Source organism: Colias eurytheme, chromosome 25, assembly GCF_061535395.1.
Source record: "Colias eurytheme isolate Ceu_HAF_F1 chromosome 25, ilColEury1 Martin Lab GWU primary, whole genome shotgun sequence".
NCBI lineage: Eukaryota > Metazoa > Arthropoda > Insecta > Lepidoptera > Pieridae > Colias > Colias eurytheme.
The window spans coordinates 4436698-4456013 of NC_143004.1; the positions used below are offsets into that span (position 1 = coordinate 4436698).

The window sequence follows — 19316 nt, forward strand, 5'->3', positions numbered from 1 at the left end:
GAACCTATTATACTATCTCAATTCTCCTTAAACATGTAAGTATAGTAATAACTAATAAGTATTTATATATAATGATTTTTTTATTTCATTTAGCTTTTACCAATGTTGTACCTAATAAAAATTAAGTCTGAATATAATGTACCTACCTACCCTCTTTAAATATTTATATGATTTCAAATCAAATTGGAATAATAAAAATTAATAATCAACAAGCATTCAATGAGAATTTTATAAATCAATATGTACTTACTTTAAAATATGCAATATGTAAAGTTATCTAACATTAAAATATATTTTAAAAAATTGTATGAAAGCAATTTAAATTATTTGTATAGCAATATATCTAAATCATTTGTTTCTACTTTATGAATATTATTATGTACTAATAAGAGACACTTGATGAATAAGAAAATGAAACACATTAAAAAGTTTCCATTATAATATATTTACACTGAAAACATAATATCCAAACCATGATATTTATTTAATTTAATTATTATATGACTTTGTGTAGACTGTAGGTATAGGTACCATGTTTAAATTAATATTTTAATGATACAGTAACTTTTATTTCATATTTTTGTCAAGACTTTTGCAGGAATCCCAAGTTAAGTACCTATGTTGTTTTTGAAACATATTTTTTGGATAGATATTAAATTTATGATGTTTGGTGAATTAAAATGGATAAAGAGTACGGCCACATTACTATACTCGGTTCCTTTTTTCTTATAGCAAACAATGCTGTTTAAAATGTAGACGGCTTTTACTTAATAGGTATTTGCTTTATATTATAGTAAAAGAACTAAGAAGTATGTATAAAATGTACAGTAACAATAGCTATCAAGTTTTCAGAGATATCATGGTTATTCAAATTGAAATATATACACTATTTTTTCATCTATATAATACCATCAATGGGTCAATCAGTCTATGTTATTCAATATTAATAATACAAATAACTTTCTGGAATCTTTTATAAATTTAAAATGTGAGTATCTGCAAATCATAAAATATTTTCTTTATGTTTGGTAAATTCAACTTTTGTTTTTCTTCATTTTCATATTCTGATCTTATTAGATTTCACTTGTTTTACACTTGGCATTGTAGTCTTCTTTCATCACAAAAATATATTATGTTTTAATTCATTGTTAACCATTGTTCGATTTTTATTCAATGACATGAAAACTTCTTAACCACTTCTTTTGGAGTGATAAATTGGCAAAACATATTTTTGTTATGCATAAATAACACATAATATTTTACATTATACACAAGAAGCCGTTTTCTTATTTGTTTTCGGAAAGTTGTTTGTTGACATAAAATTATTCATTTGACGTTTCAATGATCATTTAAAATTTGACATTAGTATCAATAGTAAAAAAGTGCATTAACAATTGAAAGACTTTAATTCATTAAATCTTTAAAAGAAATATAATGACATAAAAATAAAACAGATTTAATGAAATAAAAAATTACGAGCACGTATAACTTTTTTCCAAGTGCATTTAAATTAAAACATTGCTATTATGACCAAAAAATGTATAATGTTGGCAGCATTGGATATATTTTTCTCAAATCAGATTAAACTTGAATAAAATTTATTAATTTGCAATTTATATAAGACGATACGTTTTTTTTACTTTAGAATAATTTCATAAATATTTTAGTTGTGTTTAATTATTATGAAAATATTGATTTCTTGGTTATGTTGATAAAAAGCATAATTTGACTTTTATATTTGAAAACGATAATATTCATAGACACAGTCTTCTATAATTATTGTGTAATAATAAAAATAAATTAAACATTAGTTACTTGTTATTATTATTAAAAAATATATTTGTATTTAATTTATATTCAATATAGCATATTTTCGAAAAATAATTGAATATGAAAATAAAAAAAAACATAAATTAGACCCTTTACTAACAGTTGGATATCAATGTTTCTAAATTATTTTATTGTTATACATATTAATATATTTTTTAGAATAGATTACGTATTTTAAATATCTCTTATTAATTAAAATATATTTTAATTATGAAAAAATTACAAAACTGTGAAATTGTCTGTTCTATATATTGTCTATTCCCACTTTTTTCTTAATGTTTGCAATTATTTTTACTTCCGGTGGGAAATAAAACGCCCCGCGCCCGCGCCAGCCGCCATTTCTCTTCCATTAACAATTCATCTGTTCGCAGGGTAAGTCGATTTACATTTATTATTAATTATTGGTCTCATAATGTACTTGAGGGAATAATGATTTGAATTTTATTGTTTTCTTTATATATTTTTACTAACTTACAATTAAATATATTTCTTTAGGTAATTACAAAAAGTACCGGTGACTTCATTTCAATTCATGACGATTTATTCTTTTGTTTTTTTTTCAACGGTTTGTTTTAATGAAAACAAGTGATTTCTTTTGTTTAATGATTTGTTTTTAATATATTCACATATTGTTTTCAGTATATTTTCGTTAACTTCGTGATTCTACGTGACCTCGTGCCTCACAACATGTTTCAAGCATCTAGCAACAACAACGGCGGCAACGCAGCAGCAATGGCGTGCATCGCTACCGGTAAGCTTTATTCATATTAGGTTGAATAATTAATACTTGTACATATTTTTATAGGGCTCTGTTAGGCAATCAATCAGTTATTATCTTTTTTTTGTGCAAATTGAAATGTTCTAAATAAGAAGATACTTCTCATAATTATTATTCCAAGATTTTTTCTAAAATTGGTATCTAATGTTCAACATCTGAAATAAATAATTGGACATAATATACCTACCTACCTAATATGTTAAAAAATTATTAAGTAGGTATGGTAGCTAATAGCTACGTACCTAATCGATTACAGAATAAAGTCATTTTCTTTAACATAAAATAGAATAGAAGATTTAATGTATAAATATAGTAGGTAATAAGTCCGTAAATGTAATATTATTTTTTCCAAATTTGTTGTAAATCGAAATGCGCGGGAATCGCAAACCGGCAACGCGCGCGACGAGCGGTCGCGCCGTGCGGCACGGGTGTCGGTCGCCATTTTGTGTGATAGTTATATTTATTATGAATTCATTCAAATTTGTAAATATCCTTAAATAGTAAAAATATTAATGATTGTAAATCATGAAATTGTCTCTGATCATTCAAACACATATTATATCTATGTTTTGTATTGACGTATGTTATAGGTACGCATACATACCTACCTATTTTCTTTTCAATAAAATATTTTGTAAAGCTTATCTGTATAGATAAATTATTATATTTTCGGTTAAATTTCAATGCATTATTCACATTATGTCGCGAAGTTAAATTACTTTACACTATTGTAGAAATTATTGTAGGTATGTACTTTAAAGTTTAAACGTTAAAGCGAGACTTATAAACCAGGTTTTATAATAATACTAGCGACCCGCCCCGGCTTCGCACGGGTGCAAATTGCAATGCTGATACTAAATACACTACAGAAAAACGGTGAACGTTGTTTATAGAAACATAGCGGCCCGCTCCGGCTTCGCACGTGTATAAAATAGATAGCCGGGCGGCCGGCCGGTACCGCCGCAAACCCTACGTCCCGCAATTTTTAAATCTGTAATATCTTCGAAAATATTCACTTAAATCATACGATGTAAAGGGTCATATAGATCTATATTAAATGAACAATGTATTCAAGGTATTTAATTGGCTAAGAATTAATGCTGTATTGGTTCAAATCGCATCGAAAATTAGCCATTATTTGTCGTAAAAAGTAAATGACAAAAAAAAGTTATTGTGGGTTATCCATAAGAGATAGACATACCATCGCTGACTTTTCTGTAAAACTTTTAAATGTGTATAATACTTAGTACATTATTTTGATAAAACTCGTATAGTTCAGCCTACGTTTGCAATGTAAGCGGAAAAAATGTAATTTTTTACATCACATTAGAAACCTCAAAAATAACAGTACTTCTTCTCCACTATTTAATGGATGTTATAATACATATAAACCTTCCTCTTGAATCACTCTATCTATTAAAAAAAAGCGCATCAAAATCCGTTGCGTAGTTTCAAAGATTTAAGCGTACAAAGGGACATAGGGACAGGGAAAGCGACTTTGTTTTAGTGATTGGAGACGGAAGAACGACTTTGTTGTATCATATTATAAATTATATATATGTATATACTATATATTATGATTTTATAATTACCAATACATCATAATATTACGTAAGTACATGCATAGTTTTGATAGGATTAAAATTAACATTTCAAATAATTCAAGATATGTATGACTAGCTTTCCGCCCGCGGCTTCGCCCGCGTTTTCAGAGAAAAACCCGTTCCCGTAGGATTTCCGGGATAGAACCTATCCTATGTCCTTTCTCGGGTATCAAAATATCACTATACCAAATTTCATGCAAATTGGTTCAATAGTTCAGGCGTGATTGAGTAACAGACAGACAGACAGAATTACTTTCGCATTTATAATATTAAGTATGGATTATACGAGTACATAATATAATAATGTTATACTGAAACGTACATAGATCGTAGCGAATATTTTTTTTTATAGATTGCGGGGTAAGGTAGGTACCTACAATGACGCCACATTTTATTCATATTTCGTAGCGAGTTAGTATTTTTTTTAGAGTAGTTTCGACTCCTTTTACATCTTGGATCTCAACCAATATCTAATCAACTTGATATTTTTGTGTTACGAAATTTTAGAAATGGAATGGTAATTTCATTAGGGATATTTTCTTTAACATATTGAATACGGATTTGTATTTTATAATCATAGGTACAATGCATTATTTTTTGTTTGGAACATTTCAATTTGCTTAACAAATTATAAATTGTGCGGCATTATAAATATGTTTCTACTGACCTGATAAATTCTGTTTTTATAATTATTTTAATCGGTCAAATTATTATTAAAGGGTCAACGCATCAAGCCGATCCCCGGTTTAAGGGTAACAACGCACAATGTGTCGCGATGGCAACATGCGCGGCTATTTATTCTTCTATTCTAAATAGAGCCGTATTTTCTCAGGAAAATATAGACACTATTTTAGAATTTGGTGATATGTTATATATTCAAGTAAGACCACTTGGGGTTGCGCATCATCATCCTCATTTATATCCTGAAGAATTGCCTTCTGATATACGTGTAGGGACCTATTTGGCTAAAATTAAATCGATGGCAGACAACGATAGTTGGATCGACAACGGGCTGTTTCCCACATGTGACAGCGACATAGCCACTTACACTTTACAATTAAAATTAATCCTAAAAAATAAAATATTTCACACTGCACACAACGACTCCACACATAGCTACCTCTTCACCGGCGCCAATAATACAATATCTTTTTGGAGGTCAAATAATAAATATTTTATCTTTAATAGCCATAACGTAGACGCGAATAATAAATACGTCCATAACCCGCATTCGGTAGGAGCCGCACGTCTCTTTCAGTGCGACAATATAGATACTCTTGCAAAATTTTTGTTTTGGAATCCGGCGTTTGGTAGTCAATATCAAATTCATAAAATTATTTTAAATCATTTTCATAGTACAAATATTATTAATGAATTAGTTAGTGTAGACAACCAATTAGTTAATGTAGACGACCAATTAGTTATTGTAGACGATCCTAAATTGTCTAATTTAAAACCGATAGTTTTAGTTAATAAAGGTATACCCCCAAAATATGACCCTAAATTAAATTCCCTAAAACCAAAAGTTTTAATTCAAAATATTCGCGACCCAAAATTAACAACACTGACACCCGTTGTCTGCCTAACAAAATTACCCGACGTTAGGATTGTAGGTAAAAAACGCGGTAGACCGGCTAAATATAATAAATCTAAAGCACACAAACAAAACAATATAAACGTAGATTCGGATAGTTCATCAGTCAATTCAGTAGAAGTAGGACGTAAGAGGGGACGACCAGGTAGGCGATCTATAGATGCAGATTCTCATTTAAAAGCGGTCACAAAATATAATGAAAAACATCCCGAAGTTCATAGGCAGGCAGTTCAGAAGTATAGTCAGACTCATCCCGAAATCAATAAACGAGCAGTTCAAAAATATAACGAGAGCAATCCCGAGGTTCATAGGCAGGCCAGTCAGAAGTTTAGTCAAAGTAATCCAGAAGTTAATAGGCAAGCGGTAGATAAGTACAATAAAATTAATCGAAATCTAGACGTTGAATTACGGAATTCAAACAATTTAATAGGTACAAAGAGTGGCGACGGCTTAACTGTCGTCAAATTGTTTAGTTTTAAAAACATTTCATTATTAGATAGGGAAGCGTTTTTGTGTAGGCACTGTAATGCTAGATTGTTCTTTGAGGAAAAGAATCGTATCAAGTGGTGCTGTGGGGCTGGCGCTTATAACGTTCAAAATTTCCCGCCTTTAAATGAACCATTTTATAGCTTTCCTTCTTTTTTGCATAAGCCTAGGGCTTATAATAATTTATTTGCTTTTAGTGCTTTAGGCGTTTCACACGGATTTCAACATCCGACAACGGGGGTATCATTTTTAAAAATTCAAGGGAGGGTTTATCACAGAGTTTTCGATCTTGCGTACTCAGAAACTACTAACCCGGCTGGACTTTACATCTATGATAACAGTGAGCGAGAGAGCCTCGCTACAAATTTAAATTTAGATTTAACTGTCATTCGATCGATTACAAATTTCTTGCATAATCACAACCCTTATATAGAGTGCTTCAAGCGGCTGAGCCAAGAACCATCCGACCACGCACACCTCATTTTTGAGCACACCACACGACGCACACATGGCAACATTCTCGGTGATATGCCTTTAGGCAACGAGATTGCTGCCATTATAAGCAATGAGCAGGAACGTTACATTCCTCGCGCCATTGCAATCTGGAAAATTGGAGACAAAAAGCCTCACACAGTAGATATAATGCACCCCCTATATGAAACTTTTCAATATCCATTATTGTATCCGCACGGTAACCCTGGATGGTTTCCTAACAAAACGGACAATAATGGAGCAAAACTAACCCAGAACAAATATGTAAGATGTCTCCTTCTGAGCGAACCCCGTTTCAACGATTTTAATCGTTTGTCTGAAGAGTGGTTAGTTGATATGCAATGTAGGATTTTAGAAGAAAGACTTCGTTACCTGTATAACATCCAAAAAGGTAACACGGATAATGCTCTCCGTTCCGCTCCATTAAGAGAAGTAGAGTCAGTTTTACAGCAGATAAGTGTAGATGAGACTATTCGAGGAGAGGGTGGGGTTGTGCCTGGTAGAGTCTATTTGCCAAGTAGTTACACGGGGGGGCCTAGATATATGAAGCAAAAGTATATGGATGCTATGGCAGTAGTTAACAGATTAGGATTGCCATCTTTTCTTTTAACTTTAACTTGCAATCCCAAATGGCCTGAAATACAAAATTCAACAACAGGTCATCATAATACGCCATCAATTTGTGCTAGAGTTTTTAACATTAAATTGCAACAACTTTTGAGGGATCTACGCACAGGGGTTTGGTTTGGTAAAATTGTTTATATTTTATATGTAATAGAGTTCCAAAAACGGGGATTACCACACGCTCATATCTGTTTTGCAGTCGAGGGTGGTGGCCCCGTTCACGGTACTGATGTGGATAAATTTATTAGAGCAGATATTCCTGACGCTTCAGAAGTTGATGGAAAATTAAGAAAAGCTGTTTTAGATTACATGGTACATGGTCCATGCGGTCCGCCGCATAGGACAGATTTAAAATGTTGGGATAGTGAAAAAAAAAAATGTACAAGCTATTTCCCAAAACCAGAGACAGAAGTCACATATTGTAATGATAAAGGGTTTATTAACTTAAAGCGTAACAGTAAGAATACAGCCACTATTAAATACAGAGGGAGGGATGTAGAAATTAGTGATTTGTGGATAGTACCATACAACGCTGCACTTCTTCTTAGATATGATTGCCATTTAAATTTAGAATCAGTGTCCACTCGAACAGTCATTAAATATCTCTTTAAATATATGACCAAAGGTCCAGACGAGGCTCGAGTCGCCATTGTTCCAGATGAACTAAAAAATAACGAAATAGAACAGTACGTCACAAAACGATACATCGGTTCTGGTGAGGCTGCTTGGAGAGTTTTTGAGTTTGACGTCACGGGACGTGAGCCTACTGTAAAGATGTTAGACGTGCATTTAGAAAATCATCAATCAATTTTTTTTAAGGCGGGAAATGAAGCGCGTGCAGTTCAGAATTCGGATTCGGATCTCGTCACGTATTTTAATCGTCCCCTCGGTGAAGAATTCGATAGTTTAACATATTTAGATTTTTACGAGAGGTATATCGTTCATTCCAGCCGCCCCTCAACAAAAAATACAACCATTTATAATATGACCAACGGCAAATTTTTGACGAAAAGACAGAGGGGAGAAATAGTGACGCGTTTATTTTGGGTCGCGCCCAACAGAGGTGAACAATTTTATTTAAGATTACTGTTAGCTTTACACCCCTGCCGTAGTTACAGGGATCTTTATAACTTGGGTGGTCCAAATTGTAACACATTCCAGGAGGCCGCTAAAGCCGTTGGTATCGCCAACGATGAAGCCGAATACGAGATAGCTATGCAGGAAGCTTCATGTTTTTTGACCGGACCACGCCTGCGTAACTTTTTCGTATTATTGGCTGTTAACGGGGTAGCAGTAGCGACACTGTGGGAAAAATTTAAAAATGAGCTAGCTGAAGATATACTTAACCGCGTAAATAACGATCCGGATAGAGCGTACACCCAGGCCTTGGTTCAAATTGACCGTCTATTGCGAAAACATGGTTCGTGTTTGTTAGAGCAAGGTTTGCCTGACGCGCACGATGACACCACCGAACTAGGTCGTGAGAAGGCTCTACACGATGCAGACGGGTTACGCGAATTTGTGGATGTTTGGACGCCCAAGCTGTCTCATGACCAGCGGCAAGTGTTCGAATATGTGCAAAATTTGCTCACTGATCACGGTTTTCGCAATAGTAACGAAAGTGCTATTTATATAGACGGTCCGGCAGGCACTGGTAAAACGTTGCTATTAAATACGATAGCAGCGTACGTGAGGGGCGTACTCAACGGTGTAGTTTTATGCACAGCGAGTTCAGGTATTGCCGCGCAGAACTATGACGGCGGTATGACTGCGCACAGTATGTTTAAGTATCCGTTAAGCGCTATTGACGATTTAGGCTATTGGTATGTAACAAACGGAACCCAGAGAGCTGAACTCATACTACACTCCGATTTAATCATTTACGACGAAGCGCCGATGGTACACAAGTACCTCATTCATTTGTTAGATAGGTCTTTGCAAGACTTGACAAAGTCTAATAAAAGTTTCGGGGGAAAGGTTATCATTTTTGCCGGAGATTTTCGTCAGATTCCGCCCGTAGTTACGAACGCCAAGTGTCATTCTGATATATTTAATGCTTCAGTTAAATCATCGCCCTTATGGCAGAGTTTAAAGACGTTTTCACTAACTACACCTCAGAGGTGTAGTGAAGATAGTGTTTTTTCCGATTTTTTACTTCAAATAGGTTCAAATAATTTGCCTTTACATTCGGTAAAGGTCGGTAGATCTTGTCAAAATTTAATAGACCTTTCACTTTTATCATTTACTACTGATTTAAATGAGTTAATTAATTTTGTATTTTCGGATTTCCTTTTAGAAAACGAGCCAGAAGTTTGTATAGGTAGGGCCATTCTTTCGACACACAACTCCAATATTAGAGAAATAAATAGGACTGTATTAGACCGTTTGCCAGGCGACCTTTTACATTTCTATTCAGTAGATAAAACGGCTACGGATGACACTGACGAATTGTATTTAGGCGTTGACGTGTTGAATAGTATGCACCCTAAAGGTATACCAGAACACGATCTCACTTTAAAAGTAGGATGTATTTGTATAATAATTCGTAACCTTAGTTTTTCAGATCATTTAGTTAATGGTACAAAAGTTATAATCGAAGCGACTTCACCTCGATTAATAACAGTTCGCAAACCGGGAATAGCCGAATTGTTTTTTATACCGCGAATCATGTTTAAAGCCCCCATTGATCATAATAGTCCAATAGAAATGTGTCGATTGCAATTTCCCCTTCAGGTGTGTTATGCAATGACCATTCATAAGAGTCAAGGTCAAACTATTAATAGGGTCGGCATAGATTTAAGATCGGACGTATTTAGTCACGGACAGTTGTACGTGGCATTAGGTCGCGTACGGGATAGGAACGATTTAATGCTTCTTGTACATAGGGAAAAATTAATTAACGGTAAACCTTACGTAAATAACGTCGTCATTCCACAGTTACTTTAGGGATTTCCCACCATGCATTACACTATTCACTTTGCTTGGTAGATTGACGAGTTACACTTGCAAGCATTACACACTCGGCTTCCTGGAATGAAATTGTTCACCTCCGTTCTATATCAGAAATCAATTATTAAAATCAAATCATGTTGCCAACGTTTACATTGTGCGTATTTTTTTATGAACTCTTATCATCACGACGCTAACATTAAAAAACGAATTGATTCTACGTTAAAGTTGAAACACTGTGTAACAAATTATTTGTATTAAAGTAAAATGCGAGAGCGAATTTGTATAAGTTTGTTATTGGTTTTAAGGTTGTATGCGCATTGTCGAGTATTTATATGTCAGTGACGGTGACAGTAATTTATAAAATTGACTGAACTTTTCTTATATATAATAATGTTATGGATATGTAAAGTCATAGCAGCTGCTTGGTTCATAGGAATTTAAATGGATTTGAATGGACCTTATCGGCTCGGTGACAGGTGGAAATGCGTGTCGAGAGTCCTCTGCAAGGCGGTAGGTCGTGAGTTCCGGAGCCGGCGGTCGGCCGTGGGACGCGCAGGAGCGACTCTGTCGCAGAGGTGAGTGCGGTGCCCTAAGTCGCTTTGCATTGGCGCTGCGTCGCGCCTGCAGTGATGGCGGTGACTAGATGTAGACAGTGTCGAAACAATAGAATATTACGATTGATAATGCGGGGTTTTTCTCTCAAGTTGTATGTATTAATATTTATATTACATCTCATATAATATGTCATAATTGTGCTAACCTAACCTAAATATTTGCGTATTTGAAAAAAAAAATGGACAGATCACGGATACACAAAATAAAAACAATTTTATGTTCCTATAAATAATTGTTATTTATTCTAAGTATCAAATTTGATAAATGTTGAGTGAATGTTATCATTATCATGTAAACAAAATTTAAATGGATATGATTATTAATATTATTTTATTAATATACCAAGAAATATTCACAAAACGAAAGATGTCGTTTACTTTAAAAGTCAAAGCAGTATCAGGAAAGGTCGGAAACCTTCAGAGGCTGGGAAATGTTACCCAGGCATTTTTTTTTTTTCTTTTTCATATAAATCGCATTTTACTTTTCCAAAAAGCTGGTACATCTCAGTAAGATGAGCATTCTTTCGATTTCTTTTGCTGCAAAGATTTCGTAGTGGGATTATGTTGTAGGCAATAAAAAGACAAAAAAAGCAAAACAGAATATCGTTCATTGACTATTAAATAAAAATAATCATACTTTTACATTTAAGTTGTGCTTTAAATTCAGTGATTTAACTTTATTTATGGTTATTTCCGAGATACCAAATTAGGCTTATTTTTCCGAAATTAACCGAATAGAAATAATATTTATTAACTATCAAATTATGTGGTAATATAAAATGTGCTAACCCTAAGCTTCTTTTGATGCTGAGCAATGTTGTAAAATATAGATCGCTACATTATTAGGTAATTTTGCCCATCATTGTAACTTTTGTTTAAAACAACCTTCAGTGGTAGTTATAATATTTCAAACGTTATTTAATGACATATTATGAGTAAAAGAAACCTGTGTTTTCGCCATCATGCACAAACTATCAACTTGAATTTTCACCATTTTTTTTTTCCCGCGAAATGACACATGATATTCAATGAGTTACAACAAGTTGCTGATTTAAATTAGCGACACACACAATAGGCAGTGTTGACAGACAAATTAACCAACTATTTTACACCAAATACTTTGAATGTTGCCAAAGTATGAAGGTATTTTAACAATTTAAAAATTTGCATGAAGTGTTCTTCAAAGCAAAGCTGATGACCCATTGTACGCCAATCATCACATTTTCAGTACCCAATCACTTTATTAATTTATCTATGAATATTTTATTCGTATTATTATTTATCAAAATACAAACTCGATGCCATAAAGCATTGGTAGCACATCTCGTCTCTCTTTGCTTGAAGTGTTCTTCAAAGCAAAGCTGATGACCCATTGTACGCCAATCATCACATTTTCAGTACCCAATCACTTTATTAATTTATCTATGAATATTTTATTAGTATTATTATTTATCAAAATAAAACTCGATGCCATAAAGCATTGGTAGCACATCTCGTCTCTCTTTGCTTGAAGTGAAATAATTGATTCACTCAACATTTATCAAATTTGATACTTAGAATAAATAACAATTATTTATAGGAACATAAAATTGTTTTTATTTTGTGTATCCGTGATCTGTCCATTTTTTTTTTCAAATACGCAAATATTTAGGTTAGGTTAGCACAATTATGACATATTATAATATGAGATGTAATATAAATATTAATACATATAACTTGAGAGAAACGCCCCACATTATCAATCGTAATATTCTATTGTTTCGACACTGTCTACATCTAGCCACCGCCATCACTGCAGGCGCGACGCAGCGCCAATGCAAAGGGACTTAGGGCACCGCACTCACCTCTGCGACAGAGCCGCTCCTGCGCCCGCCGCGGCGCGCACCGGCCCGGCCACGTCTCGCCGCCGAGCGAGGCCGCTCGCGCGCAGCTCCGCCCGACACCGGCCCGGTACCGTCCGCGGATCCATTCCTTCCGTTGGACTAAAAGCGCCCGCTATCGTCTTTCATGATCCATCGTTATTCTATATTCGAAGGGCTATCATTTCATTTTTATAAATTGCATCACGTCCGACGTATATTTACAGTACAACGCGCTACATCATTACTTCTAATATCGTACTTTTACATTCGCTGAGCGCATTTTACAGTAATATTTAAATATTTTGTCTCGCTATGCTTCAATTTTCTATGTAGATCAATCAATTTTGTTTTTTAACATAAACTTACATGCACAACACAAACTATATTTTTGTGTACATAAAATCAATTAAGTTTAGTTTATAGGTATATAGACTAGAGTAAACTAGAGTAAATTAATTTAGATCGTGTAAATTATTGATGTAGAATGTAGATATTTTATTCATACATTTTATTTACGTGTATACCTAAGTATGTATTTTTGATAGAATCATGGTTATATTTATTTAATTTTATTTTATTACACGCATAACGCTTTACTTAAACACGTGTCAATCATATACACACTTTACAATTTTTATTTCTTTTATAGTTAAGTATAATAGTAGTAATTAGTGTATATCGAGTACTTAGACGGTAGTTAGGTAACTCCGCCTGTGTTTGAGGGTGAATAGAATAAATTTTATGAGATTATTTTATTCTACCTCATCGCAGCCAGTCCCAAGCCTGGATAAAGGAGGAGGTGGTAGTTTTGCATTAATACAGAAAGTTTCAGATATAATTTGCTCAGTATGATGTGAAACACCTCGCTGCCAGTCAAAAAAATTGAAAACAGTGTTCCTTTTTGCGGATATTTGTCATAGGTTTATATTATCTTTTATAATCTTCTTATTATCTTTCTAAATTTATGATACAACTTATATATTTCATATTTTCCAGATCGCAGAAGACGGACAAACAACACAAAATAATAGGTTTAATATGACAACATTAAATCACAAGTTAAGTATATTATATTTGTTTGGCATAATTCCCTGTTTGTCTAAAAAGGAGCATTAAAAAAACATAATATCTTGATTAAATTTAGATAACAAAAGTATGGATGCAAAACTCTCAATAAATTTAAAAAAAAGTGTATTAAAACGTTTAAAATTATTGCCAGTGATAAAAAATGAGGATAATCAAATATTTTATAAATGTTTTTTTTTTCAGAAACGCCACAATTGATTCCCAGTAGAAATAGGAAAATATAAAAGACCAGTTTCAAAGAAATGCCATAAATTACTCTATAACATAAAGACAGTTTCATCAGGAGGAGGAATGACACAACCAATAAAAGGAATAATTGAAGTCAAAATATTGTACATATATAAAACAGGCTTTGTATCAGTACAAAATGGAATCACCAGTTAAGTATGTTAATTATATTTTTGGCCTAATTTTTGTTTATGAAACGATCAAACTACATAAAGTATTGATCAAAAATAGTTTCCTCAATGCAACCTCTGTTACTATTAGAACAAAATATATTTTTTTATAAATTTATACTATTAAGTATTAACTATATTTGTTGTAAAATACATTAAAATCTTTAATTTCTAACTATAAAACTCTCGTCACAAACAATAAGTTTTATAATAAACATCGCTGTTAAAAACCAAAGTTGTGACTTTCAAGAATTCATATATATATCTATTCATAAATTGAATTTCAATCTAATCTTTATTATGGACTATTCTTGATTTTTGATTGATACTCATACTCATGCATGTGAAAAAGGATAACAAAAATATGTATTCATATTTTAAACAATTTCAGCCAGACGCGCCAGGTGCTCAAAGCAGCGTCACTAAGAAGAAACACGTGAAAGCACGAAACAGACCACCATCGTGCTCCGTGGCTTTATCCGCATTGTTACGCTCCTATTGGTCTTAGCAAGATGTTATATTATATGTTTAGCCTTTAATATGTTGATCCGACCTGTTTTTATAATATTTATTCAAAATTTTAAGTTTATCCATGCACTACTGTTTACGTCTAGCCCGGGGTAGCATATTTTTTGCTTCGATTATTATTTTGTAAATCGCACCCAAAAAATATTCAAGTGTATTTTCGTACGTTTTTTTTATGTATAGATTTTATTTAAGTTGTATGAAAAAATGTATTACTGTTACCATTAGTTGAATAATATAGTCATGTTAATAAAACCATTTTAGTTTCAATTATTGTTGTTTTATTCGCAATTCAAAAATAATTATTATTGATTTTATGAAACTAAATTTTGATATAATATGTAAATAATCTATGAAGATAGCTGTTTTATTATTGAAATAATTAAAGTTTTGATTAGATAAATTGCCTATCATCTATATCACACAAGACAATGTTTAGTACTTATTACCTACTTAAAATTAGCTTTTTCTTATGCCATTTACTTAATGATCTAAGTATGCCATAGAAACACATAGAAATGAACTACTAAAATCATTATTCACATGTTCGATTCAATAAACAGTGTATGAAGAACTTAACAAATTAATCATTGCAAACCGACAGATGGAACTGATATAAATAACTATATTTTTATTTTTTTATAATAAACTTAGGTATATCTTCCTAACACCTAATTCAGTAGGTACATAAATTAAAAAAGGCACTACGAGGATTATAAAATGATAGAATTAAAAAACACTGATAAATGATAGAAAAAACACTGATGAATGATATTGACAAATGAAAATTTTAAGATTTTTAACTAAGTAATATTAATGGTCCTAACTACTATTTAAATTACCTATTGGCTTGCAGCTAAATTACTAAAATACCTAAGGGACTAGAAATATTGAGAATACAACTTCAATTAAAAATCAACAAAGTCAATTTAATGTAACTAGATAAGAAAAAATAACGATAACAAACTATTATTTCGAGGTTTTACATAACGAACTACCTACCTACTTAACATTTAATTTTAATATCAGTTACACTCCACAGGAGTACTTGTTTATATAATTCAGTTTTTTGTTAGTTTTTAAACAAGACAAGAGGTAATCATTATTTGTAGGTATATGAATATGTTCAATGAAATTAAAACACATTATTTAGGTATCTAATTTTGTATTGTATCTTTTAAAAACACGTTTTGCCGAGATCACTTTTTAGGGTTCCGTAGCCAAAATGGCAAAAACGGAACCCTTATAGTTTCGTCATGTCCGTCTGTCCGTCTGTCCGTCTGTCCGTCTGTCACAGCCGATTTACTCGGAAACTATAAGTACTACAGTGATGAAATTTGATGGGAATATGTGTTGTATGAACCGCTACAAAAATATGACACTAAATAGTAAAAAAAAGAATTGGGGGTGGGGCCCCCCATACATGTAACTGAGGGATGAAATTTTTTTTTTCGATGTACATACCCGTGTGGGGTATCAATGGAAAGGTCTTTTAAAATGATATAAAGTTTTCTAAAAAACATTTTTCTTAAAGTGAACGGTTTTTGAGATATCAGCTCTCAAAGTCGTAAAAAGTATGTCCCCCCCCCTCTATTTTTATAACTACGGGGTATAAAATTCTAAAAAAAATAGAGGTGATGCATGCTAATTAACTCTTTCAACGATTTTTGGTTTGATCAAAGTATCTCTTATAGTTTTTGAGATAGGTTGATTTAACTGTAATTTATTATATTTGCTGCTACGGAACCCTTTGTGCGCGAGCCCGACTCGCACTTGGCCGGTTTTATTCATTAAATAATTTCAATCTTCTATTTTCATTATTGCTTCTGTTAAAAACAATCACTTTCTATATTATCGAAGTCGTTTCAAAACTGAAAGAGAAATTAGTGATGTTTAAATTTTGTATTATAATGTTTAATATATTTAAAGACTAGGCTGCTCGAAAACTGAACATTGATTTATTTATTTTTTCTTATATTTCGCTTTTTTATACTTTTAATTAAATAAGAAAAATAGGGTAGTACATAGTAGGTACATATATTATGATTAATGAATATCGATCAAATTATGAAGTATGGTGGTGTAAGATTTTTAAACATTATTTTTTCAATTATTATTCTTCAATATATAATATATTATCATAATAACAATATTAAAGATTGATGTAACACAGTATAAATATACAGGTATTACATATATTTAAGTTAAAAAATGTGTCAGGTTGCTATTTTCTTTTTAGTTGGTACAACTATAAGTATGTACATACAACAAAAATACACAAATTACATTGCCAATTACATTTTGTTGTTGAAACATGTATAATTGTATAATGATTATAATAGAAAAAACATACAATTTCGGTGTATTTTTTTTACATCAATGATCTCTTAGCGTTTTTTGTCATAATATACCCTATATAGTTATATATTTTTTTTTATGATTATGAAACGATGAATTGCGATTAAGTACTTGTTTGTTTAATTGAGTAAGTGTTGTCTTGGACTTTTTTTTCTGACAAAATAAAAATTAGAAATTATATTGCTATAGTCCAAGAGCTGATGATAGCTAGAATAATTATAGATAAAAAAAACAACATCGTTTGTTAAAACTCTTGGAGCACACGGAAGCTCGCGGGCTGCTTGCAGCCCGCGCACAACGCACCAGCTAGTTTTAATTATAAAATTTAACAATCGACACACTGTAAAATACAAAAGGATATTAAGTACTTAATTAATATGTAAGCCCGTAATTAGTATATACTTACTATTTTGTTACGTTTCATACCTCCGTACCATTGTCTGTGTCTATCATACGCATCTATACATCCTTTGCTCTTTAATTTCAGAAGCTCTAATTACAGAGCCTCACAGACCGTACTGTTCAACTTATCGCATTTACCAATTCGTACACACGAATAAAATAACTAAAACGACAAACGAATGCACTATCGTGTACAGTATACACTTCATAAATACAAATGCGATGAAACATTTTTTTCGCTATCCAATCTTCACGCTACAACGCGTTAGAAATAAAAAGTGCAACTGCGATTTTAAAATGTGACTCCGGGCTTATTTTAAAGCCTGCTGGGAGATCAGCTTTGTGCAAATATCTATTCGCTAGGATCTATTTGCTAGTCTGTTTTAGGGTTCTGTTGTCGTGTGACAGGATTAGCTCGAGAATTTGCCTTGAAAACAACAATAGGTTAATAGAGCCTACATAATATATGTTATATGTAACTTATATTTAGTGGGATAAGTTAATTAATATATGAATATAATTCAATTTTAATAAGTGGAGTCAACAGCCTGTAATGAACAGATTTGTTAATAAGAAATATTTAAGAATCAAATAATTTATTATAATAATACTTATTAATATTACTTTTACTTCATAACTTAAAATAATTTAAGTATTATATACTTTACAACGTTTGATTTCCTAAGTAACAATAAATAATAAAATTTCGACGCTCCAAATTCATTACTCATTGAAGTGTTTGTTAGAAACAAAAATCAGACTTGCCAAAAACATGTCCTAAATTTTAATCTACGTTAAACCATCAGCTTGCGTTAAACAACAAACATCCATCCTCACTCATTGTTTACAATAATAGCATCTTAATACTATTATAAAGGCGAAAGTTTGTAAGTATGGATGTAAGGATGTATGGATGTATGGATGTTTGTTACTCTTTCACGTAAAAACTACTGAACCGATTACAATGAAATTTAGCACACATATAGAGGGTAACTTGGATTAACACATAGAATAGGTTTTATCCCGGAAATCCCACGGGAACGGGAACTATGCGGGTTTTCCTTTGAAAACGCGGGCGAAGCCACGGGCGGAAATCTAGTATACCATAAATCTACAGAACCCGCTAATATTTTCCAACCTTAACTTGACAGCTTTTGAATTTGATATTCAAATAGAAGCGCCATAAATTGGCAGTACTCTAGGTTCGAGTCCATGAAGATCCGCGTAAATTTGAATACTGAAATCCCAAGTCCCTTAGACAAGACAGATAAGAGGAAGTTTGTTAGTATTGTCTAAATAAATAACTGCGTTAAAAACAACCGACTTCAAACTTGCACTTGCAACATTTACAAATACAGACAAAAATGCTCATAAAATAAAAACTACTGGGCCTATCCGAATAAAATTTTTATGGGACCAATTCAACACCATCCCGCATCGAACAAAAAAAGAATCACGTAAATCGGTTCAGAAACCACGGAGTAATCGGTGTACATACATAAAAAAAAAACATACCGGCCGAATTGATAACCTCCTCCTTTTTTTTGAAGTCGGTTAAAGACAGAACCTTGCCTAATGTTTTGCCGGAATCTAGAGTAATTTAACACGGACTTAGAACTGACAATGAAATGATAAGACTGAAGAAGAAGCATGAGATAGTCATGTCATAGTTTGGAGTTGCAATCCAGATAGATATTGTAGTATTGCATTT

At 32.4% G+C, this 19316-nt stretch overlaps 1 protein-coding gene and 1 long non-coding RNA gene across 3 annotated transcripts in view; both read left to right on the forward strand.

Annotated features, from left to right (window-relative positions):
- Positions 1–19316, forward strand: part of LOC149897567 (uncharacterized) — an 85791-nt gene that overhangs the window by 43401 nt on the left and 23074 nt on the right. The window lies entirely within an intron of this gene.
- Positions 1942–14705, forward strand: LOC149897568 (uncharacterized). 2 transcript variants are annotated; one of them, XR_016458163.1, is made up of 4 exons: positions 1942–2202; positions 2470–2581; positions 13833–13894; positions 14106–14705. It is a non-coding gene; the product is annotated as an uncharacterized LOC149897568 (long non-coding RNA). The 2 variants fall into 2 exon arrangements; XR_016458162.1 differs by lacking the exon at positions 14106–14705 and having other exon boundaries at positions 1950–2202; positions 13833–14080.